General features: G+C 39.8%; 2 long non-coding RNA genes across 2 annotated transcripts; one reads left to right on the top strand and one right to left on the bottom strand.

The window, feature by feature from the left end:
* Nucleotides 1-16,505: 16,505 nt before the first annotated feature.
* On the bottom strand, nt 16,506-18,324 carry LOC144761586 (uncharacterized). The gene is made up of 6 exons (XR_013595797.1): nt 18,266-18,324; nt 18,074-18,170; nt 17,798-17,854; nt 17,633-17,693; nt 17,130-17,224; nt 16,506-16,641 (listed from the first exon to the last, which is right to left on the bottom strand). It is a non-coding gene; the product is annotated as an uncharacterized LOC144761586 (long non-coding RNA).
* Nucleotides 18,325-19,020: 696 nt separating this feature from the next.
* LOC144761585 (uncharacterized) lies at nt 19,021-20,953 on the top strand. Its single transcript, XR_013595796.1, has 6 exons — nt 19,021-19,092; nt 19,188-19,284; nt 19,504-19,560; nt 19,665-19,725; nt 20,134-20,228; nt 20,717-20,953. It is a non-coding gene; the product is annotated as an uncharacterized LOC144761585 (long non-coding RNA).
* Nucleotides 20,954-24,121: the final 3,168 nt, after the last annotated feature.

Raw genomic sequence — 24,121 nt, 5'->3', positions numbered from 1 at the left:
CTAAAACAACTGCAGTACAAGAAATCCTGAGTATTTTACTCAAAAGTACTACTAACATTGTTCATGAGCATCTGAATGAACAAAGACACAAACTATAGGTAACCAGGACTTGGGGTCTATCTGGGATATTTTCTACCAAACTTCACCATTAACGTTGGAAGCACTAACATATCAGTCAAATACAATGGACATACAAATAGACCTACTCAGAGTGATGACAAATGCATTAGCCGGTATAGACCATAAACCTGCACAGCTGAATGGCTTGATAGTTAGAGCTAAACCGAAAATACCAAAACAAACATCGACTGTACTTGTGCACCTATAATAGACAAATTGGCCATAATACCGGAGGTCCTTAATACCATACTAGAAGATGTCAAAATGAATCTTCGGAGATAGAAAAAGTAAAGAGGACTGTTATAAAATAAAAAAAGACAACAACAATATTACTATGATTACCGATGTAAAACATCTTAGTCCTATAAAAGATCTGGATCAATTAACCCCTATAAAATTGTGGATTCTGCAACAAGAAGGCCAAGAATTAATAACACTGACAAAACTGCGGACCCAGGGTCAGGATGGTGAAAAGATGATAGATATAAAACCTCCGGCCCCTCAAATGGATGATCAAGAAGTCAAAGAATCACTTTCCCCATTATTTACCATGACAAAAAGACATAGGAGAAAACTACGTAAAGCAAGAAAAAAGGCTAAACAGAAAATTACAGTACCAACACAGCCTGAAGATAAAGTACCATCAGAAGTAGACAGTGTAGGAAAAGATTTATGGAAGGAAACATCTGGTAAACAAGAACATTTCTTGTACGGAAAGTGGTCTCCCATAACAAAGAACAAGAATAATAAGTATTTTGCTATATTCACTAAAAAAGAAAACAAACTATTGACCAAACGAGTTCTCAGAGAGATATACCCATCTCAAGAGACCAACTGAGTTCTCTGAGAGATATATATTTATTACAACCGACAAATTAAAACAAACCGAGAATGAATTGGAGATAGGGGAGGAAAGAATGAGTGAAAAGAAACTCAAGCCACTGGGAAACGGGTGCATCACAGAACAGGCACCAGAGGATATAAAAAGTATACCACCTGAAGATTTGGTGTAGTTAAAGAACGTACCAATTCCTCTCAAATCCAAAGATATGGTACAAAAAAAGAGGAGAAAGAAACATATATCGGCCCGGTAGTACATAGGCCTCAGGTTTGGGATGATAGCATACGCCATAGTACAAATTTTAAAATAATTCAAAATCAGAACCAACAATATGGGCCAAATGTAGAAAGGCAAAAGAAATTAAACCAATTAATTGTGAAACAAAACAATATAATAGAGCAATATAATAGAGCTAGTTGAAATTACCCGGCGTTTACCAAATTTGTATCATGTGGTTGTTGAAAGATATGGTGGGGCGAAACAAGTTACATAGAAAGTCCTACAAAATTTAGATGAAGAAATGAATAAAGATCTGCCAACCAATGAAAAGGTACAGTTAATTTTTAAACCATAATTCGACTCTAGAGGTAATCAAGACACACTAAAAAGAGGAAATATCCTTCGCCTCTTCAAATCAATCCGTCACTAGCGAAAGGGACGAGTAAGTATATTGAATCTATAGGATTCATACCAAATACTGAGGGTACCCAGACATCAACCTTGATAACTGTAAATTCTGTGTCTGTAGCAGAACAAATGAACAAGAAATATTCAACAGCTGGGGTATAATAATCAGTAAGACAGTTCCAAAGGTATATCCAACCCCTTCCATTAATGAAGAGGATATGACACAGAAGGGAAAGAACAACAAGTTGGTTCCCTCCATACTTAAAAATGCCCTTGGAAGATCAGAGCAAGATATCGAGACAATACTGGCCCAAAGTAAAATAGAAAGGTCAACAGGAATAAACGAAAAATGGATATCATCGGCTTTAGATGGTAATAAGGACTGGTGACAGAATACAGCTATTACCACAACAAAGGAAGAAAAAAAGGATAGTGAGAATTTCATGATGTGTTCATGGAATATAAATGGGGTAGGAAGTAAGGTCAACAATGCCTACTTAAACTCTATGTCTAATTCGTACCAGATTATTTTGCTACAAGAAACATGGGAAACCAATCCAATTATGCTGCAGGGATATAAAGGCTTCTATGAGCCTGCAACTATACAACATAAATATGGCTGTCCGAGTGGGGGGTTAGCAACGTTCATATCCATCGACTTAGTAGTTGAACATGAAAAAACTGGATACAATTAGTCCTAATATCCTAACAGTAAGCTAATACATAAAACAAACAATCAAAATAAATGAAAGACCCTATTTTTGATTAATGTACACAAAGTACATGGGCAAATATGTGTGCCACCCTTAGTAGTTTTTTGTTGAAACAAATGTTGGATGACCCACATGTAGATTTTATACTCACAGGGGATTTTAATCTAAATATTTAGTACCATTTATCAGAGATGACATCACGCAGTCACAAGACCATTAATGGGCTATTCCTCACCAGATACTAGATATAGAAACAAAACCCCTTCGAAGAAAAATAGGAATAAAGGACATAGAAGCAATGGGACTACGAATAATAAATGGGAGATTCACTTTAGATTCACCACCAGCATTTACTTTTCAGTCCTATAATGCAAAGATAAGGATTGACAATACGATTGTATCACTTAATATCTTTAACAACATTACCTCGTATCAATTGAGGAAGGTTCTTGACAGTGATCATAGTCAACAAATAATCACTACAAATTTCACGAGTAAAAAGCATCAAACGTACCTGTCCATGCAAGGTCATACGGGAACGATCAACTACAGGAAACTCATCTGGACGGTATATTTATAAAGAAGAGACTAATGCACTGGTGCAAAAACTCATTAGAGATTGTTTTGAAGCTAAGATCTTGACTTCCCCAATTGAACAATGGGTAAACTTTACTCGGAAACTTGTCAAACCCGCAGGACTCTGTATCTGAAGTTAAGGAGAAACAAGTCCCACAAGGAGAGAAAAGGAAATCAGATATTAATTTACCTTATACAATAAAAAAATGAGAAGAAATCGCAACAATTTAAGAAGACAGATTACCAATTTCCTGCATAATGTGGAATTACCAATTATATTAAAAACCAAAAATCAGAATTTGAGGAAACTGATCTGGAATGAAAGAAGTCAAGCTAAGGAAAACTTGTGGTCAAAACTTTTCTACGCAAGTAACCAAACAAATTTAAGGGAATTTTGGAAAACGATAAATGGCTTACTGAGACCTAATAAGTTAGTGCTCTCATCTACACTGACGGAAAAAGAATGGGTTAGCTTTCTTGCAAATCATCTAAATTCTGATTGGAAAATAAAAACAAAAATAAGGGAAGGTACTCAGAGCAGGATGAATACATCAAAGTACAACAATGATGGTCAAATTGACATATCTAAATCACAAGTCTCTAAACTAATTACTAAACAGAAAGATGGGGCACCAGGAACTAACGGTATTCCGTTCGCCCTCTACAAAGAAAAAACGGATTTATGGTCATAACACCTCACGGAAGTGTTTAAAGAAATAGTATGGATGGGAAATACACTAGAATCCCGGAGAGGGTTGTTGATAACCCGTATTTATAAAAAAGGAAACTAGGCCCACCCTGAAAATGATCGACTTATAACTTTACAAGACACGGATGCTAAGCTGTTTGCAGGGATTTTACTTACAAAACTCGCTGAATGGGTAATAAGATATTACCTCTGAATCAGACTGCATTTATTAAGGGACTCGGAAGTACAACAAATATATTAGCCTTATCACTTTTAATAGACAAAACAATTTTAATGAAACAACCTTTGTACTTGTGCTTTGTAGATTTTAGATCGGCTTTTGATTGTGTGCACAGATGCCTTTTATAGAGAAAACCGCAGCAAAAAATATATTCTGGAGCAATTGCTAAAAATAATCCAACTTCTGTACACCAATACATGGGTTAGAGTGTGGATGGGGGATGGCCAGACACTAACATAGGAAATAATAACAACAGCAGGTCTTAAGCAGAGGTGTGTATTGGCCCCTCTACTTTTTAATTTGTTTCTAGCGGATTTAACGGAGGCCCTGGAGGAAATAAATGCACACCCACCTAAATTAGCTGGCAAACAATGTTCTAATCTGCTACATGCAGACAATGTCATTCTCCTAAACCAAACAAAAGTGGGATTACACTCCTAATAGATCGAATAGCCTCATATTCAAAAGAAAACGGAATGGTGATAAACGCAACCAAGACTAAAGTTATGGTTATCCCTAAAAACGTAAGTTTAAAACATAAATCCAAATGGTTCCTGGAGAACATCCAATTAGAACAAGTTGAAACATACAAGTACTTGGGAGTATTATTCGATGACAATGGAAACTTTCACCTGCAAAAATTAGATATACAAAGGAAAGCAAATGCTTTGACAGCAGCATTTAGGATTCTGCAGAAATCACTAGGAAATCTTACTTATCGCCCCCTTTTAAAGGTTATATAAGCTAAACTCCTCCCTACTTTAACATACGGTAGTGAAGCATTAAGTGGGAAAGATACTGTGATTATAAACAATGCAGTGTCAAAAACTTTTAAATCTCTTTTTCATCCACCAAATAATTCATCACCAGCACAAATAAGGCTGGAGTTTGGTCTAAATAACCAGTTGTACGCAAGAAAGGGCCAATTTATCAAAGTATGGAACAGGATAAAAAATGACCATGAAAATCAAATGTCTCAGCTACTATGGCAAGAAATAAATAACAACAGAAAATTACAAGCCTGGAAATATTTAAATATAGCTCTGGAAGAATTTGATGTGATGTCAAGCTGGAGTACCACAATAACAAAGGAATCGTTCAAAAAGGCAATCAATAAATTAACAAATCACCTATCAATTGTACGAGATAAAGACATATTTGCAAAAAGAAAACATGCATGGCCAATAATGAGTGGGTTTACAAAAAATCAGATTCAATCGTATTGAGAAATACCATGGTCATTAAAAAACAAACAAATCTTTATAAAGGCAAGATTTAGTGTATACCTGGACTATGCCATCTCCCTCCCATGGATAAAGTCGGAAGGGGACACATTATGCAGATTATGTAAAACCGGAGAGGAGAACATTATTAATTTATTATGTGTTTGCCCTCAACTGCAAACTGAGAGAAAAACTATACTTAAGATACTTTATAATGTGCGAGGAATAAAGTCATGTAGGCAAGCTTTGATAAGGTGTCTGCATTCTAATGATATAATTATGAATTCTGCTTTTGTAAAGTTTTCACAAAGAGTAAGAGCCAAATTGGAAGATCACAATTAAGAAAATATTTGCACAGTATGAAACTTTGTTTATATATATATATATATATATATATATATATATATATATATTGGGCGCTGAGGAAGGCAACCTATGCCGAAATGCATCCGCCGCCACTGAATTTTCATTAGAGGTGTTTCCTGCTTCGAATTCCCCTTGTGGCCTCCGATCTCTTCTTGGAAGGATTTTTGTTTTATATATATATATATATATATATATATATATATATATATATATATATATATATATATATATATATATATATATATATATATATATATATATATATATATTTATATACATGTATATATATATATATATATATATATATATATATATATATATATATATATATATATATATATATTCCACTAAGTGCCCAGAAGCTTGAGGCCGCACTTCGCTAGGTCAACAAACCTTTATTAAACATGCATGCAACTTCCCATCCCGTCTTCAGTCCCTGGCCTGACGCGTTTCAGAGAATCAATCTCTTTCTTCAGAGGCCACTTGAAAAGACCAGCAAATCTCGTACACTGTCTCTCCCCTGCATGCTGCTTTACATAATTGTTTTAATTGGCCTCCGGTGTGCCTCGGTATTGTTAGTCATTGAAAATGCATGCTGGGATACACAGTCAATTCGTACTTTTAAGCCCTCCAGTGGGTTCTGATTTTTCAATATATATATATATATATATATATATATATATATACCATGAAATTGTTTTATTTTTATTGCAACTGGCTTAGAATTTGATGCTGCATTTTTTTGTCGTATTTTAGTTGTTTTATATTGTAATATATATTATATGTATAATGTCCCATTGTAAGATTTTAAGTAATAAAACAATAAAGAATTACAAGGTTTTCTCTGCAGGGTTGGTCTTGTTGGGAGGCAGGAAAATATATATTGTTAGATGAGTGACTCCTCCCTCTACTAGGCCCTCCAAAATTATTGTATCCAAAGAGTTTCTTAATAGATTGTTGGGTGCTATCCAGTGAGAAGAAGGTTGTTACACATTTACATAGTTCCATATTAGGAGGATCTCCAAACAATCTTAAGTAGGAGAGATCAATGTCTTTCTGTAGAAAGATCACAATTGGTGTTTCTGAGGATACAAATTGCCTGTGCCTCTAGACTGACAGGGTCTCCGGGGAATGATGTATCATGTCCTGCCATGATCTCAAAGATCATCTTGGGATCCTTAACAAATTAAGTGATGAATATTGGCATCTTTCTGTCAATCTCTGGTGTCTCTGGCACCCTAACCTCTGCAGAAGGTCTGGGACACTCCAAATGAGGTGACCCTGACCCCCTTGTCAGCCGGGGTCCAGCGAGCATAGCAGGGACAGTAAATATCTTTCAAGTTCTGCTTGCTGGATGGGGTTTTGTCCCACCGGGGGCTCTTGTCATCCCGTCTGAGCCATTAAGTACCAGCCTCCAGGCACCAGGTTCTGCTTAAATCTGATTTGTCTTCTGAATCTTCGTCATTGTCCTGATCTGTTGTAATTGTACGTTATCCTGGCAACAGGACTTGGGAGATGTCAATCAATTGAACTAAGGCACACTAGCGCCCCTTCTTTTTAAAGTTTGTGAAAAAAGACACCTAGACTGCAGTCAAAACTGAAATCACCCTGAGATAAACAGGGCTGAGAGCTGCAACACAATAAGGCAATTCCCAAATTAGAACATGCACAATTTGTAATTAGGAAATTACTAGCCAAATCGAGCCTGTGCATTTGAAATACCTACCGGAAGCCTACATTTTCTCTTGGATACAAGTGCATAGAGAGGAGTCATCAGGCAGACTGAGTCACGAGATGACATAGAAGGTTCCCCTTTCTGGGGCCAAGATTGCTGCACCACACATTAAGTGCAAGTTGAGCTCTGTGCATTGATGAAAGGTCATGACATGCAGGAGTCTATGTGTGGATTGTGCAAACTCAGTAATAGGCCAACGCCCCTCCTTTGCAGCAACCTGACACCAAAGCAGGTGGTGGTTTATGTTGGAGAGGGGAACAGAAGAATCAGCAACAAGATCATCACTGAAATAAAATAAAAGTAAACATCAAAAGTCACATTATGATCCACAAAAACAACATCAAGGAAATAACACTTAACTGGCTGCTGAACAGTCGAGAAAGAGAAAGTGATATTTCCTTGATGTCCATTATATGTGCAATTAGAGACTGCTATTGAACATTTTTTCCTCTGAGACTCATGGGATACAAAGATGCGATATATCCTATTACGTTTGTTTCTGAGTCTGAAGTAAATATGAAGGTTAAGCTAATGCACAACCATCTAAAATGTGTGAAATGTTAAAGATCTGAGTGTTCTCATACTGGATGCTCTTGTGAATTGCATAGATGTGAAGCTTTCTCAATACGTATGTGTTTTACATCAATGATATATTTGTGACGCTTCGAGTGCCATCTTTTCATGTTGACCAAAGGAGTTTCATCCACGTGATTAAATAAAGTACAGTCATGTGGACTTGAGAAGGTAACTCTTATGGTAAATTAATGGTCTAGAGACAGTGGTAAATTAACTTCAACAGTCATGAACGGACGGTCATCAACAGTACGGAATGGCCTCCTTTTGCATGATCATCCCAATTGTTTTTGAATTGATACTATTCCTTTTTGGACTCTGTATACCGAGACCCTAGTCACAAGGCTCCAAGTGCATGTGTGCTGACCCCCTAAAAACTCAATGTATTGGCCTGAGACAAGTTTTTAAAGGCTAATTCAGTGGGTGGCATGGGGAGTGCTGCTGCTCACCAGTATAATTTAATTTACAGTCACTGGATACATGAAGTACCATGAATGGTTTAAATTCCTGATTGACACATCCAGCTAACCAAAAATTCCCTCTTATACCGTATCCCATGTGCCCAGGGCTCTAAGTTAAAAGCACTAGTGGACTGCAGCACTTATTGGTCACCAATACAGTGACCATGTAAAACATGACTCTAGGCCTGCCACAGCAGCTTAGGAGGCCAGTCTTAAAACTGACATTTCAACCTGCAGAAATCACCCTTTCAGCCTTCATTTTGAATAAGAGAAGGTCTTACCAGCACTAAGACAGTGTGCATAACAACATATGTATTTCATGTTTTTACAAGCCCTCAGATTAGAGAAAGGCCCCACATTGATCTCTTTTTACTGTAGCAATGACGGCTGTGCCACAGAAAATACTGGGTTACCTTATTACACTTAATTAAGCTAACTGAATATTAACACTAGTCCGAAAAATACTTCAAAAACTCATTTTCATAGTTAAATAAAATCCAATTAAAATCTAAAGTTGGCTTTTGTCTATTTCAGAAATAGTAACTTTAGAAAGTCACTATTTTCTGCCTAGCATTTTCAGAGCTAATCCTCAACAGGCCGGACAGCCCCCGCACGGAGGTGTGAACGGCTCCAAGGAAAGGGAACAAAACAGTCGTCTGTGGAAGGATGTGTGTCATTATCCTGACAGGATGAGCCGGAGGACACCAATTGTACAAGCATCAAAGGTACTGGTTTGCAGGGGAAGTTTCTAATTTTCCAAGACACATCTCAGGGGTGTGCCTAGAGCTCTGCCCCTGGGAAGAAAGGTTCTGCCCTGTTGGACTTTGGCATAACAGAGCATTCTGGGATTGTTTAAGGCCCAACCTGTAGGAAGTGATGTCAAAGTGGATAAGGTCGCCCCTGGGAAAGCTTTCCCTACTGACCAGGGAGTTTTCCCCCACCCACAATCTGATTGTAAGCCATAAATGTGGAATCCCTCGATACCTTCTTCAGATTGCATCTGAACCTGTAGAACAAGCATTTTTAGTGCAATAGTTCTCGCATTTGCGATCATATAGGCTATTGGTAATGTAAGTGACAAGGCCTTTTATTTATGTGTTTTAAAAGCAACACATATATAAAAGGCATTGTTATTTTTAATGCTAATAGCTGAAACTCTCGCAAATGTGATAGCACTTTTGTGGTGTCCACTTTCCTTTCTACAGTGAGCAGCGTCTACAGAAAGGGGCGCGGCCAACATTAAAGTATAGAACGCTTTCAGACAAAGTGAAAAAAAAATATTTAGAAAGGTTGTGTAGCACGGCGGCTAATGTGAAAGGGGCCCATGCTGTAAAATAGTAATTAAATAAGTGCGGCCTCTAAAGTGAAAGCGGACCGCGCCGTAAATTAAATAAAATAATTAGATAAGTGCAGTCGCTATAGTTAAAGCGGACCGCACTGTAATTTAACTAAATACAGTACTAAAACGTGCAGCGTGCTGCAATGTTGTGGGTGGAATAGGGGAAGATCATTGAACAAAATAGTGCTCACCGACTTATAAATTGGACCGCGTAACAACACAAGTAAAACGTCCAGTCGTTATGGGAGATTAAAAAATGGAGACAAGGCGGTACCAAGAAGAGACAATTAAATCTATTCACAAATGAAAAACTAAAATTTCGCAGGGACAGTAACAGGAGCCAATTGAAAATATGGTTGGGAAATGGGCGAAGCTTTTATGCAATATCTCAATACAGCATGCCTTGCAGAGCAGCTTATGCACTGCCCAGGCTCGCCCTATAAAGGGTTGTACTTGCTGTTGAACCTCTGGAGTAAAACCCCAAAGGTGTGAACTGCTCCCACTTATTCCCAGGACAGGAAAGTGGACCCTAAGGGTCCCATGGCTGATCTCCAGTTAATCTGCAGGCCACAAAAACTGAAATAAACCTTGTTTTCTAAGCACACAGCTGTCCAGTTCCAACTGGATTTGCCCTGGACCCTGATGGTGGATTCTGGGAGAGTGAGTTATAACCCTCAAGTGATGTCCACAAGGTCATGGATCTTTGGCTGTTGTTAGAGTTTACTCCTTTGACCCTAAAATCTGCAAAACAGGACACTAAGAAACTTTTCCAGAATTTTTTCTCGAGAGAGTCAACAGAGACCGAAGTCGAAGCTCTAGCTGCAAATGTCAAATCACAGGTCAGACTCAACTTGCAGGTTTCACCTGCTGAAAGGATTTTGACTTCCAGAAAGATTTCTGAAATTTAGGTTTGGATGTGTAGACAACTGTAAGAAATTATTTATTATTTAGAAGGGTGGAGGCCACACTCAAATATTAAACACAATCCTTGTCAGGGTGAACCACGAAGGTCACTTCATAAACCTGTGCTTAAAACTCTGGTACGTTGGCACAAAAGCAGTGAGGTTTAAATTTGAAGCAATGTGTAAACTGTTTATGCAGCACTCGAACAGAATTAATGTGTAATCACATCACAAGAAAAATCCCAGGCTAATTTAGAATAATATAGTAAAACTTAATTAATAAAATGACACCAAAATGACAAAAATCCAATCAATAGAACTTGAGATATTAGCTTTTAAATTTTTGCATGCAAATAGCACCAAAAAGCACAAAGCGCAACTCGTAGTCATGTGGTCACACTGGCCTGAGGGAAAATCACAAGTTCAGGGTGACTGTAATCAAATATGTATCACATACAGAGACCTGGCTTCTCCCGCAGAAGAGTTACCTTCTCAATCCCACATGAGAAGCTGCTGTTGGTGTTGGCAGGGGCACAAGGAGGCCATTGCCGGTGCGAGCAGCAGGTCAGCTGTCCTAGATGGTTGCTGCTGTGGCAGAAAGAGCTGGTCGCCACTGGAGCTTCTCATTGGCAATCGTTGTGGACTGAAACTATCTGCGTGAAGTGCAGCTCTCGATGGAGCCATGCATTGGCAGCTGTTGTGGATAGTTTCTGTTGGCGCGAAGACCAGGTCCTGCATAAGCTTCACATTGACGTTCATTTCCAATAGTCACTGTTCTCAGCACAAAGAGGTCACTTTGAAGTTGCAAGGTGCCCAAAACCTTTATATCATCACATCTACTTGAGGAGAAGTACACTCTGTTGCCAGCCAAGGGTCCGGGACCTGAGAGGCAACTCTTGGGGTTCAGGGCTTGCTCCAGGAGAGGCCAGCATCAGGGGTCAGGCAGGTATAGTTTGTGCTGAACAATTGGGCAGTTGTAGGGAGGCTTCTGAAAGCTTGTTGTATCCCTGTAGTTCAAACATGAGGTCAGTCAACTGACCCTTGGAGTCACTTCTAAGGAGCCTGGTTTCAAGGCAAGTAGGTCCAGCTCCTTCTTCAAACAGCAGGACAGTCCTTCTTCTGAATCTTCCACAGGTCCAGGAGTGTTCTACTAAGAGGTTCTGTAGTTGATGCTATTCTGCCCAGTGCTAGCCTGTGAGCAGGAGATACCCCCTTTGTCTCCTCTTCCTCCTTTCCTGGGTGTTTGTCCAAACTGTCTAGGGTAATAAAGGGAAGGCAGCCCTAGGTGTGAGTTGCCTTTGTCAGTGGCATGCCAGGCAGCCCTTAGAAGTCAGGGAGGGGTGGGCAAGCCCTAAGGCTACTCTTTGAAACTCAGGAAGGGCTACATGGATTCTCCCAGAACATTCTGCTCATGAAAGCAACACTCTGCCCCATACCCAATGCCCTTTTGGCCCCATGTCTGCAAAGAACTCACAAAAGACCATAGAAGAGCCATTAACAGTCGTGTGACTATGGCAACTGGCAGAAAGGTACCTTTGGTTTAGGCAGAAAATGGCAACTTTCAACAAGGTGGCATTTTCCCAATAGAAACTTAAAATCAGAATTTTACAAGTAAAGGAATTTTAAGTTGCAATTAATTTGAGCAGAAACATAATTTCTCTATCAGGCCCCAAACTGAAGTTATCACATATTAAGTGTAATGAGGTAACCCAGTGTTAATCTACGGGACAGAGAGCCTTACAGCAGTAAAAAAATACTTTAGAAGTTTTTCACTGCCAGGATATGGAAAACTGAAATACACAACTCCTACCTTTTAAATACCATGCACCAAACCCTAGGAGGGATGAGGGCCTACATTAGGAGTAGTTTCTAAGAATTAAAAAGGAATGGCCTGGCAAGAGGTTTAATTTACCAGATCGAAATTGCAATTTAAAACGGCACTACAGGTTTCAGTGGCAGGCCTGAGACATATTTCTAAAGGCTACTATAGTGGGTGACACGGGGAGAAGTAGCATTTAATTTACAGGCCCTAAATACATGTAGTTCCATATGCTTGGGACCTACAATTAAATAAAATGTACCAATCACTTTGTTTAACTAATGTTACCATGTTTAAAACGAAAGCACAAGCACTTCACCACTGATTAGCAGGGAACAATTGCACAGAGTCCTAAAAGCCAAACAAAATAGGCCCAAAAAAGGAAAGCAAAAATCTGGGGTGACCCTGCAGAAAGGGCCAGGTTTAACAAGAACGAGAACTCCAGATTGCTTGTTCCTTAGTTGAGGTTTCTTTATTTAAGTTATTTAGAACAATGCCTCAGCTACCTGCAGCATCCATTGTAAGTAGCATGTGCCAAAGATCAGACACTCCACATTCTATCACAAAGCTCTGGCCAAGGGACAAGAGGTATAGAGGAACATGGCAGCCGTGCGCCAGGCGTCTAAGGGCTCCCTGAGAAGGGAAGTTAGTATTTGCTCAGGGGGTCCCCTCCTGCCACCACACTATTGCAAAATAAACTTTTGCACTCACCCTTATCTCCTTTGCGGCTTTGATGGGCCACGGTAGCCGCATTTCGGTGCAGGCAGGGGAGACTAAAGTCTGCCTTAATTGCGGTTTGTCCACGGCACTCTGCTGCCTCGTGATTTGATGGGGTGGGAGCTTTTTGTCCTACATTTTTTCCAGGCTTTTAGCTTTTCTCCCTGGTTTTGGGCATTTCTTTATCGGCCCCCACGACTGTGATACATGGTACAATCTCCTGCTGGCAGCTTACTGCAAGGGGTCTTCAGTGAGGCAGAACAGCTCTTTTCCAGGTCCCCAGGGGAAGAGTCAGTACCACTCCAAGGCTGACCCCGAAGATCACCAGCACCACCACCAGCATAAACACCAGCAATGTCCTCCTGTTTTTATGTATAAGAGTACTAATTGACCAGGTCGAAAATCAGTGGATGCTCACTGTGCACATTCTGCCCATTTTGCCAATACTGAAGAGATAAGCCCTAGACCAGATAATTTGTTAGTGTCTCCCAATGTTACTCTTAAATCACAGCGAGATATTTTTGGGGTGCTTTGGGGGACCAAAACCAAGGCCCCCCAAAGCACCCCAAGCAGCCGAATAAGTCTTCCTGAGCAAAAAGGAGGACAATCTTCACAGCACAAATAAAAGTAACTCTGTCCCTTAACTCCTTTTTCAGGGTAATGGCTGCAACAGTATCAAATTAGGACACCCAAGGGGAATGTTCAAATAACCCAGATTCACTCAGTGTAGCAATTAGAGTCAGCACTAGCTTATGGGTGAATAGTGATACCCAACTATTTGCACAGACCCCACCTCAAAATAGGTTTGAGGTGCTAGCCCCTCCAGAGGCTTCAGAGCAGGGGGGCAAGATGCCCATCAGGCTTCAGATCGATATTGCCACACCCCCCGGAGCTGCATGGTGAGATCGGTAGAGCAGCTGGTGCTGAGGCAATAAAAGTTCAGGAGGAAACATGTGAGGATAATTAAATAGCGGCTATATTACTGAGTCTCAGCATTGTGATTAAAAACAGATCTGAGGTTTCTGAGGACAAATAATCTGGGATTCAATCCTCTTGTCTAGCTCTGAATAAGAAACTCGATGAAGTGGCCACAAGAACTAAAGTGTTGGAGAAGAATGTTTTACTGGTCAAACAAGATGTACGAAAGAATGCTAGTGAAATTTCTCTGTTGATCAAACAAAATAAAAGCCTGAGGGAGGATGGAGAACCATTCTAGGGGGAATAACCTCTAGATCCTGAATGTTCCAGAGATGGAAGAAGGGTCTGACATCAAGTCATTTGTTATCGTTCTGCTCCGGGATATAGTACCCAAAGACAGACCCAACATCAGTTTAGAGCTTAGGATTCAGAGGGTGCAAAGGGAGCTATTTAAAAGGACTTAGAACCATCAACAATTCAGGAAGATCCTGGTAAATTTTCTTACCTACAAGGTAAAGGAGGATATTTTGGGCACCACTTTGAAAAGTGGGTCATGCACAGCTAGAGGTTATTCTTTCATTAATTGGTTGAATATTTGAAAGGCCACTGACCAGCAGCAGTGTGACTGTGGCAGAAGACTGGAAGAGCTTCTTAAATTGGGAGTTGAAGCCCAGTTAAAGTTTCCGGCTACCATGCGTATAATGTGGAATAATGAAATGTACAACTAACGTAACCTCCAGGATGTAGATGGTCTGATTGATATCAATTAAGAAGCACTCAGATGCATGAACCCCTGAGGCTCCTATTAGGGAGGCGGGCTAGGCCGGGGTCTGTGGGAGGGGGTCACTTGGGGAATCAGCGCACTGGGTTTTTGTCAGTTGTATCCCCTCTCTGGAGAAAGTGCCATATAGTAGAAGGAGAGTTCTTCATGGGTGGGTCTGGGTAAGGGCACTGGGTGATTAGCAGTGGGAGAAAAACAGAAAAATAAGTCTGCAAGTTCACCAGACAGCTGTTTTAATTGTTATATATTTCATATTCACTGCACATTTTTCAAAAAAGTGTCCCAGTCTCCTTAAAACAAAAACGAAAAAACAACAAAAATGGGGAATGTGGAGAGAGATTTGTTTCCTAGCTTGGAATGTAAATGGCCCCAGATGTAGAGGGAGGCTGAGATTGATATTTTGGTACCTTGAAGAGAGAAGTGTCCATGTAATGATTTTGCAGAGGAGACTCATCTCACAGCAATAGAGATTAGAGCGATTTTTTCCAAATGCAGGTGTATGAAGAGCTTTTCTGTCACTGATCAGAAAGAGCTTTGTAAGGGAGTAGCTATCCTTCTGAGGAATGGAGTGGAGATGATATGTTGTCATCTCAAATGGATAGTACAGGTAGATGAGTCTTGGCAGGTGTGCGATGTTCCAACTATGAAGTTACTTGTGGAGGCTTTTACGGCCCGAATGCTGATGATCCCCTCCCATCTCTCCACTTTGGAGTGGAATTTGATGGGGGCTGTATCACTGACTGTCTTGGGGGGTGGGACTTTACTACTCTCCTGGATTCTATTATCGAAAGAGCCACTAGGAGATATTGTAACTCTACATCTAAAACCAGACAGCCATTGAGAAGTATGCTTCAAGACCTGGGATTGGAAAATATGTGGTGTCACCAGATGGGCCAGACAAAGAGATTCACATTGTATGGTAAGAAATAAAGCCATTTTACTAGGCTTGATAATTTTTTTTGTTGACAATGCAATATTAGATAAGCTTAAAAGAATAAACCATTTGCCAGGACATATCTTTGAACATTCAGCGGTCGCTATGGTATTCAAGTGCTCCTCTCGTTGGCAGATCGCTAGGTGGGCATTGAACCATGCTCTCTCCTCTCTGACGAAGATACCATCTTGGCCCTGGAAAAAGCTAGAACTGATTCTTTTCTGGTAATATAAGGGTCTGCTCCCTCCCACAATAGTGTGGGACACATTTAACAATTATATTCGAAAGGTCTTACGAAACCTGGCGTATGGTAAAAGTAGAGCAGAGAAAACGGAGTGCAATGTCCTAGAACAGAAAATAGGGGTACTGGTGGCCACCATTTAAGTGCAAAACTCATCTCAAGGTAAGGACTAAATACAGAAGAAATTACAAGAAGCTCAGTTAAATTTCAAGCTTAAGCTAGAAAAAAAGTGAAGCGATAGGTGGCAGGCCAAAAGCATGAATCTTTTTGAGTACGGGGAGAGAAAAGGAGCATACTTAGCTTGGAAAGCAAGATCAAAGAGGTCAAGGAACAATATTAAGGAGTTAATAATTAACTAACAGGAGATACCTTTACTAATGCTGGGGAGATTCAGGGACATTTGATCTCATTTTTGTTGCACTATATAAGGAGGAGATAACATGTGAAATAAACAAGGACCCCCTGATTTGGATCAATTTCCTGGGTCAGGGCAAGAATTTATGTGAGTAAAATACCCAGGCAAATCCTCAATAGAGACACTAGCACATGAACAGTAGCATTAGCCCAAACATAGTTTTAAAAAAAATATAATCAAAAAACGTTTTTGCACAAATTTGTGTATTTTAATTTCTGTTCTAAAACATGATTAAATGATAAAAAAGTATTAAGTACATTTGTATTTATACATGATAAAATATTCCAGCATTATAGCGTATGCATGGATCTAAACATACATCAGGTACATATATATTACAATAAAAAGATGGTTTCCTGTCTACGCGTTTCGACACAACTGTGTCTTCCTCAGGACTGTACCATCATATTTCTGTAAAAAATATACATAAAAGACATGTTTACAAATCTATATTAACAGTGCAGAAAACGTTTATATTGTAGATTTTAGCATTTCATAAACAGGGCTAGTGTATCTAAAACTCATAAATCTGATGATACCGCATTGGCATGTTTACACGAGAAGCATCATTTATATACATATATACAGATCTATATACATATCTAAGGGTACATATTTACATAACTGCTGCAGAAAAATATTTATGCAGACACATCTATGGTAGAGAATAGAAAACCATCTGTATGTTTTCAAGGAAAAGGTAAAAGTAGTAAAGAACATGTAAGAGCCTGCTTATTTGGGTGCTCACAGGACTATAAAGATCCTACAGTATCCCTATTGGTCTTACATGGTAACTGCTTATGGGGTAATCCTGTAATTTTAGCAGCATCCTACACGGGACCCTATCTAGCCATGTACATTGGCTATACATTTTATTTGTATCATGTTTTTCGGCTTACCTATAAATACCAACACGTGGTGCCGGGATTTAAGCCAGTGTGGAAGCAGATACACACAGTAAAAGGTCCCAGGGTAAAATGAGAAATGGTAGGTTCTGCAGAGAAAAGGGGGGTAGGAATAAGAGTGCATATCAACAACCCGAACGCACAGTTAGTATTTCTAAGTTCGTCCTGTACTGTCCTTCATCTCTTTTATATTGTGAGTGTCTACAGATCTGACTAACAACTCGCCTGATGTGACGAACTACAGCTACACTAACGGTTTGTAAATCTAATTTAAATTAATTTAATACAGCACATCTTAAATGTGACCTTATTTAATAACGCTAGTGAAAAGTAATAGGAACAAGCTATATTGTTTTCATGCTCGATTGGCCGATTGTTAACATATTCGGTTCAAAGTTTGAAAAAAGAACTTTTGTTATAAGTGATCTCGTCATTTTAGGGAATGCACTCTAAGACTGCCTTGCCGATAATATCAAGGATGGTTGTTCATTTTTTACCTCTAATGTTAATGTCCTGAGAACATCAGCTTTTAAACGTATTAGCAGCAAGATTTACCGCCTGCATGAAAAAAGAGAGAGGGGCAGAAACAAGAATATCGTCACGATGAGGACGGATATGCCACACTTATGAATCACCTCTTCGATTGCAACAACAAAGTTTACCTGTTTTGATGATAATATATGTGAGCCGGCTGCATGAGGTTCCCGGCGTCTTTAATTCTATGAGGGAAGCAGGGACACGGCTATTATTATTTTCGCTGCAGGGTACAAGTTCATACTTATCGGTTACCGCATTACCAGTTATTTTCCAAGAAACGTTTTAGCGGGGGCCGGCAAAGGCAAGACTCATTTTATTTTAACTGGTGGGTGGAAATAACTACTCGCTAGCTGCCGCATAGATAGTTGCTTCAAAACACGCTATAACAGAGGGCGGCTTACCGGGATCTGCACCCTTTCACTCGGTCAAAAAGTGTTGCCCGGCTTTTGAGGTTAAATGACGTAGCCTGGCTGCACGCGGTTCACAGCGTCTCTTGTACTACAAAAGGGAACACGCACAGATATGATAGTCTGTTAGCTGATATTAAACGAATCCTAGCTGATAGCTATTAGCGCATTTGCCTACAGGCTTACCGTGAAATAAGGAGCTGGACGCGGACCGGTGGCAAATGGATCCCGGCGATTTCTCGTACTTCAGCAAGAATCTAAGCTTCGCGCATGCATTGGCTATATATAGCGGTCGCGTTTATTGGTTAGATTAGGGTCATGTGCTGCTTAAAGGGAAAGGCTAACAGTTTTACACTTTATTTTGACGATCTAACTCAACAGTGTTGTGGGACTTTTACCAGGAAACTTATTCATGAAACCTATATTTGCATGCATCGAGGATTTAAGTGTTTGGTAGTTTCCATATGAAAACCAGTTGCAGATTAACAACTATATCCCATTAAATTTTTATATTATTGCATTGATCCATGGCAAATCATTATTTAACCCATGGGAGAACGTATTCAAAGAAAAAATCCAGGTATACTGAGAACGTATTCAAAGGAAAAATCCAGGTATACTGGATTTTTTCTTTGAATACGTTCTCCCATGGGTTAAATAATGATTTGCCATGGATCAATGCAATAATATAAAAATTTAATGGGATATAGTTGTTAATCTGCAACTGGTTTTCATATGGAAACTACCAAACACTTAAATCCTCGATGCATGCAAATATAGGTTTCATGAATAAGTTTCCTGGTAAAAGTTCCACAACACTGTTGAGTTAGATCGTCAAAATAAAGTGTAAAACTGTTAGCCTTTCCCTTTAAGCAGCACATGACCCTAATCTAACCAATAAACGCGACCGCTATATATAGCCAATGCATGCGCGAAGCTTAGATTCTTGCTGAAGTACGAGAAATCGCCGGGATCCATTTGCCACCGGTCCGCGTCCAGCTCCTTATTTCACGGTAAGCCTGTAGGCAAATGCGCTAATAGCTATCAGCTAGGATTCGTTTAATATCAGCTAACAGACTATCATATCTGTGCGTGTTCCCTTTTGTAGTACAAGAGACGCTGTGAACCGCGTGCAGCCAGGCTACGTCATTTAACCTCAAAAGCCGGGCAACACTTTTTGACCGAGTGAAAGGGTGCAGATCCCGGTAAGCCGCCCTCTGTTATAGCGTGTTTTGAAGCAACTATCTATGCGGCAGCTAGCGAGTAGTTATTTCCACCCACCAGTTAAAATAAAATGAGTCTTGCCTTTGCCGGCCCCCGCTAAAACGTTTCTTGGAAAATAACTGGTAATGCGGTAACCGATAAGTATGAACTTGTACCCTGCAGCGAAAATAATAATAGCCGTGTCCCTGCTTCCCTCATAGAATTAAAGACGCCGGGAACCTCATGCAGCCGGCTCACATATATTATCATCAAAACAGGTAAACTTTGTTGTTGCAATCGAAGAGGTGATTCATAAGTGTGGCATATCCGTCCTCATCGTGACGATATTCTTGTTTCTGCCCCTCTCTCTTTTTTCATGCAGGCGGTAAATCTTGCTGCTAATACGTTTAAAAGCTGATGTTCTCAGGACATTAACATTAGAGGTAAAAAATGAACAACCATCCTTGATATTATCGGCAAGGCAGTCTTAGAGTGCATTCCCTAAAATGACGAGATCACTTATAACAAAAGTTCTTTTTTCAAACTTTGAACCGAATATGTTAACAATCGGCCAATCGAGCATGAAAACAATATAGCTTGTTCCTATTACTTTTCACTAGCGTTATTAAATAAGGTCACATTTAAGATGTGCTGTATTAAATTAATTTAAATTAGATTTACAAACCGTTAGTGTAGCTGTAGTTCGTCACATCAGGCGAGTTGTTAGTCAGATCTGTAGACACTCACAATATAAAAGAGATGAAGGACAGTACAGGACGAACTTAGAAATACTAACTGTGCATTCGGGTTGTTGATATGCACTCTTATTCCTACCCCCCTTTTCTCTGCAGAACCTACCATTTCTCATTTTACCCTGGGACCTTTTACTGTGTGTATCTGCTTCCACACTGGCTTAAATCCCGGCACCACGTGTTGGTATTTATAGGTAAGCCGAAAAACATGATACAAATAAAATGTATAGCCAATGTACATGGCTAGATAGGGTCCCGTGTAGGATGCTGCTAACATTACAGGATTACCCCATAAGCAGTTACCATGTAAGACCAATAGGGATACTGTAGGATCTTTATAGTCCTGTGAGCACCCAAATAAGCAGGCTCTTACATGTTCTTTACTACTTTTACCTTTTCCTTGAAAACATACAGATGGTTTTCTATTCTCTACCATAGACGTGTCTGCATAAATATTTTTCTGCAGCAGTTATGTAAATATGTACCCTTAGATATGTATATAGATCTGTATATATGTATATAAATGATGCTTCTCGTGTAAACATGCCAATGCGGTATCATCAGATTTATGAGTTTTAGATACACTAGCCCTGTTTATGAAATGCTAAAATCTACAATATAAACGTTTTCTGCACTGTTAATATAGATTTGTAAACATGTCTTTTATGTATATTTTTTACAGAAATATGATGGTACAGTCCTGAGGAAGACACAGTTGTGTCGAAACGCGTAGACAGGAAACCATCTTTTTATTGTAATATATATGTACCTGATGTATGTTTAGATCCATGCATATGCTATAATGCTGGAATATTTTATCATGTATAAATACAAATGTACTTAATACTTTTTTATCATTTAATCATGTTTTAGAACAGAAATTAAAATACACAAATTTGTGCAAAAACGTTTTTTGATTATATTTTTTCTAAAACTATGTTTGGGCTAATGCTACTGTTCATGTGCTAGTGTCTCTATTGAGGATTTGCCTGGGTATTTTACTCACATAAATTCTTGCCCTGACCCAGGAAATTGATCCAAATCAGGGGGTCCTTGTTTATTTCACATGTTATCTCCTCCTTATATAGTGCAACAAAAATGAGATCAAATGTCCCTGAATCTCCCCAGCATTAGTAAAGGTATCTCCTGTTAGTTAATTATTAACTCCTTAATATTGTTCCTTGACCTCTTTGATCTTGCTTTCCAAGCTAAGTATGCTCCTTTTCTCTCCCCGTACTCAAAAAGATTCATGCTTTTGGCCTGCCACCTATCGCTTCACTTTTTTTCTAGCTTAAGCTTGAAATTTAACTGAGCTTCTTGTAATTTCTTCTGTATTTAGTCCTTACCTTGAGATGAGTTTTGCACTTAAATGGTGGCCTCCAGTACCCCTATTTCCTGTTCTAGGACATTGCACTCCGTTTTCTCTGCTCTACTTTTACCATACGCCAGGTTTCGTAAGACCTTTCGAATATAATTGTTAAATGTGTCCCACACTATTGTGGGAGGGAGCAGACCCTTATATTACCAGAAAAGAATCAGTTCTAGCTTTTTCCAGGGCCAAGATGGTATCTTCGTCAGAGAGGAGAGAGCATGGTTCAATGCCCACCTAGCGATCTGCCAATGAGAGGAGCACTTGAATACCATAGCGACCGCTGAATGTTCAAAGATATGTCCTGGCAAATGGTTTATTCTTTTAAGCTTATCTAATATTGCATTGTCAACAAAAAAAATTATCAAGCCTAGTAAAATGGCTTTATTTCTTACCATACAATGTGAATCTCTTTGTCTGGCCCATCTGGTGACACCACATATTTTCCAATCCCAGGTCTTGAAGCATACTTCTCAATGGCTGTCTGGTTTTAGATGTAGAGTTACAATATCTCCTAGTGGCTCTTTCGATAATAGAATCCAGGAGAGTAGTAAAGTCCCACCCCCCAAGACAGTCAGTGATACAGCCCCCATCAAATTCCACTCCAAAGTGGAGAGATGGGAGGGGATCATCAGCATTCGGGCCGTAAAAGCCTCCACAAGTAACTTCATAGTTGGAACATCGCACACCTGCCAAGACTCATCTACCTGTACTATCCATTTGAGATGACAACATATCATCTCCACTCCATTCCTCAGAAGGATAGCTACTCCCTTACAAAGCTCTTTCTGATCAGTGACAGAAAAGCTCTTCATACACCTGCATTTGGAAAAAATCGCTCTAATCTCTATTGCTGTGAGATGAGTCTCCTGCAAAATCATTACATGGACACTTCTCTCTTCAAGGTACCAAAATATCAATCTCAGCCTCCCTCTACATCTGGGGCCATTTACATTCCAAGCTAGGAAACAAATCTCTCTCCACATTCCCCATTTTTGTTGTTTTTTCGTTTTTGTTTTAAGGAGACTGGGACACTTTTTTGAAAAATGTGCAGTGAATATGAAATATATAACAATTAAAACAGCTGTCTGGTGAACTTGCAGACTTATTTTTCTGTTTTTCTCCCACTGCTAATCACCCAGTGCCCTTACCCAGACCCACCCATGAAGAACTCTCCTTCTACTATATGGCACTTTCTCCAGAGAGGGGATACAACTGACAAAAACCCAGTGCGCTGATTCCCCAAGTGACCCCCTCCCACAGACCCCGGCCTAGCCCGCCTCCCTAATAGGAGCCTCAGGGGTTCATGCATCTGAGTGCTTCTTAATTGATATCAATCAGACCATCTACATCCTGGAGGTTACGTTAGTTGTACATTTCATTATTCCACATTATACGCATGGTAGCCGGAAACTTTAACTGGGCTTCAACTCCCAATTTAAGAAGCTCTTCCAGTCTTCTGCCACAGTCACACTGCTGCTGGTCAGTGGCCTTTCAAATATTCAACCAATTAATGAAAGAATAACCTCTAGCTGTGCATGACCCACTTTTCAAAGTGGTGCCCAAAATATCCTCCTTTACCTTGTAGGTAAGAAAATTTACCAGGATCTTCCTGAATTGTTGATGGTTCTAAGTCCTTTTAAAGAGCTCCCTTTGCACCCTCTGAATCCTAAGCTCTAAACTGATGTTGGGTCTGTCTTTGAGTACTATATCCCGGAGCAGAACGATAACAAATGACTTGATGTCAGACCCTTCTTCCATCTCTGGAACATTCAGGATCTAGAGGTTATTCCCCCTAGAATGGTTCTCCATCCTCCCTCAGGCTTTTATTTTGTTTGATCAACAGAGAAATTTCACTAGCATTCTTTCGTACATCTTGTTTGACCAGTAAAACATTCTTCTCCAACACTTTAGTTCTTGTGGCCACTTCATCGAGTTTCTTATTCAGAGCTAGACAAGAGGATTGAATCCCAGATTATTTGTCCTCAGAAACCTCAGATCTGTTTTTAATCACAATGCTGAGACTCAGTAATATAGCCGCTATTTAATTATCCTCACATGTTTCCTCCTGAACTTTTATTGCCTCAGCACCAGCTGCTCTACCGATCTCACCATGCAGCTCCGGGGGGTGTGGCAATATCGATCTGAAGCCTGATGGGCATCTTGCCCCCCTGCTCTGAAGCCTCTGGAGGGGCTAGCACCTCAAACCTATTTTGAGGTGGGGTCTGTGCAAATAGTTGGGTATCACTATTCACCCATAAGCTAGTGCTGACTCTAATTGCTACACTGAGTGAATCTGGGTTATTTGAACATTCCCCTTGGGTGTCCTAATTTGATACTGTTGCAGCCATTACCCTGAAAAAGGAGTTAAGGGACAGAGTTACTTTTATTTGTGCTGTGAAGATTGTCCTCCTTTTTGCTCAGGAAGACTTATTCGGCTGCTTGGGGTGCTTTGGGGGGCCTTGGTTTTGGTCCCCCAAAGCACCCCAAAAATATCTCGCTGTGATTTAAGAGTAACATTGGGAGACACTAACAAATTATCTGGTCTAGGGCTTATCTCTTCAGTATTGGCAAAATGGGCAGAATGTGCACAGTGAGCATCCACTGATTTTCGACCTGGTCAATTAGTACTCTTATACATAAAAACAGGAGGACATTGCTGGTGTTTATGCTGGTGGTGGTGCTGGTGATCTTCGGGGCCAGCCTTGGAGTGGTACT

This window comes from Lissotriton helveticus, chromosome 6 (assembly GCF_964261635.1).
Source record: "Lissotriton helveticus chromosome 6, aLisHel1.1, whole genome shotgun sequence".
NCBI classification, from domain to species: Eukaryota; Metazoa; Chordata; class Amphibia; order Caudata; family Salamandridae; genus Lissotriton; species Lissotriton helveticus.
Note: the sequence above shows the minus strand (reverse complement) of the source record. Positions and strands in the feature narration are given on the sequence as shown.